The sequence below is a fragment of the Montipora capricornis genome, chromosome 13, assembly GCF_036669925.1.
Source record: "Montipora capricornis isolate CH-2021 chromosome 13, ASM3666992v2, whole genome shotgun sequence".
Taxonomy (NCBI): domain Eukaryota; kingdom Metazoa; phylum Cnidaria; class Anthozoa; order Scleractinia; family Acroporidae; genus Montipora; species Montipora capricornis.
Genome location: NC_090895.1, coordinates 42,966,220 through 42,968,719, shown reverse-complemented (window position 1 = coordinate 42,968,719; position 2,500 = coordinate 42,966,220). Strand labels below are relative to the sequence as shown.

The following is a 2,500-nucleotide window of genomic DNA, read 5'->3' as shown; positions in this document are numbered from 1 at the left end:
CCACTTACATTCTTTCTTTTTTTCTGTGTGGTTAGTAAAACTTGAAATAAAGATAAAATAGTTGTAATGTTGTCATCCTCCTTACCGCAGATAACTCCTTTTTGCTTTTTCAAGGCAAAAGAAGTAGAGCTCTAGGCTGGAAAGCCCTTTTACCTGAGAGCCGTGGTTATCTTTCTAAAAGGCGACTGTAAGAGAATGCCTGTATGTCGCTAAAAACTAGAGTTTGCTAGTTTTTAATGGCGAAAGAAATAGGGCTCCGACTCGAGGTGGTCTGAGAGCTCGTGATCTTTCTATTTTGCGATTTAAGAGCGTCGGGGTTTTAGTAATGCTTTGTCGCGTGGTGTTTCTGATAGGTTCGCTGCAGAGAACGTTGTATCAGGTTGCAAGACCGGTTTCGGAATTCGTTGTGGATTCCTTCGTCAGTCTACGACAATATGGAGTTGCACCTGTTGAGGTTGTAGAGGAGCACCGTCTACTGTGGCTGTCACGGAGGCCGGTTCTCAATTTGCACTGTCGACTGCAGCCATCGCATGTAAAGACTGTTGCGTTGTCGAGTTTGTCATGAGATTGTTGCTGCCCAGCTTGTCTTTTCTTTCTTTTTTCTTCTGCCTGGTCTTTCAGTTTATTCTCGGCAAAAGTCAGACCTTTTGAGACAACTGATTTCCAGGCTGATCATTCTACAGCGTGAACTTCCCAGCTGTTTGTGTTAATACCACAGCTCTCATGTCACATTTATATGCGTCCATGAAACGAAGATATGGACGACCTTTCTTGCTTTTACCGGTTGAGAGTTCACCATACATGAGGTCCTTGGGTATGCGCTCGTCTTCCATTCTACGTACATGACTTAGCCAGCGAAGGGGTCTTTGACGGAGGGGGGGTGTACATAGAAGGTATACCTGTATACCAGAGGAGAATCGAATAGTATCCCAGACGTCTTTTCGGCATCTCGTTCCAACGGGAATCAAAACCCAGGGAAGACTACTCTATTTTGATAATTCAAAATGTGGTTACTTCACAATGTGATCACTGACCCGAAAAGAGGTCATGAATAAAATTATTTATACAGTTGTGGATTAGAGTTTTTTCTCCAAAAATGGACTTCACTCATGCAGATCGATGGTGAAACGATATTTTGGCGGAGAAGTACCCAGAAGAACCCACATTTTCTAATACTTTCGGAGGCGAGGATTTTATCAAAATACGTCAGTTTAATGAGCCCGCAAGTGGCACTTGTGATTTGATCATTGCATTTGGAAGCGATCGCACAAACGTGGATTTCAGACTTAACTCACTTTTTTTTATTACCTATCTGGAACGAAGGAATAATTAATTCGAACCAGCAAGGGAGATGTACACATCCACAGATCGACTCTCAACAACAACAGTTATTACGCATCGTCGCCGTTCGCTCAAGCACTCGTTGTAGCTCACATGAGTTTCGCTGCATTTCAATGTAGCACCCGTAAAATCATTCAACTTGACACCAATTTTTTCTTCCGTCACGCAGTGAAAGTGTAACATATATGTTTAATAGAGGAAGCCTTGAAACCAAGGTCTGTTTGTAAACACAACATGGTAGTCTCCAGCACTGCTCACCTCTGCGTTGTGGCTGGAAGATACTGATTACGTCACGATTTCAGTTGATAATATAAAAGGATCACTATGCATTATGGGATACTAATCATTTCTCCTCTGCCTGTATTCTCGGTTTTCACATGAAGTCACGGCCGCCATGTTGGAGCCCCTAAACAAAGAAACGGAGGCCATGTTGGAGCCCCGACCAAATCCTCCGGGAATTTAACTCTATTGTTATGCAAACGTTTTCTTTTGTGTTGAAAAACATGGCTGTTGATCACGTGAGTGAAAACCAACAATACCTATTCAAAGTCATTTGAATATTCATATCCTGTTGGAATCTGTTGATTATGCGATAATTTACACTTCGTAAGCCGCCGTTTAGATATCCGGATTTCTCCCACCTTCCTATTGGTTGGTAAAGGTTTAAAAGTTATTTCAAAATCAAGAAAGCGTCTTTTGCAAGTTACCGCAGGAGGCACGAAATTGGCGATTATGGCAGTGCCACCCGAAGATGCCCAAATACCAGCCGCTCCGGACGCCTTAGCTCTTCGAAAAGTTGTCCCGGCTCATGCTCAAGCTCAAGCTCCAGTGGATCCAGTTTAGGGGAACTCATTTTTTCTGGTTTCTTCTTTTGGTCTTTAGCTAATTTGTTTCGCCACACTTTCGTACTAGTCGTTGTTCGTTATCCCCTACACGTGCTCGCGCCAAACTACGCCGTGCTTACCGGACTCTTTTATGAGTTTTGTTTGTGCTGGCGTTTTTCTTTTATGAGTTGGGTTTGTGCCGGCGGGTTTCTTTTTTTCTAGAATTTATCGTGCATACGGACAAGTTTACGATTATGTTTTTATTTTGCATGCGGGCTTGTTTAAGAGAATTTGTTGTGCCTGCGAGCTTGTTTAAGAGAATTTACTGTGCCTGC

The 2,500-nt window shown here is 42.8% G+C and overlaps 1 protein-coding gene across 1 annotated transcript in view; it reads right to left on the bottom strand.

Moving 5' to 3' along the window:
- LOC138029652 (uncharacterized) overlaps positions 1-2,500 on the bottom strand; it is a 16,783-nt gene that overhangs the window by 2,434 nt on the left and 11,849 nt on the right. The window lies entirely within an intron of this gene.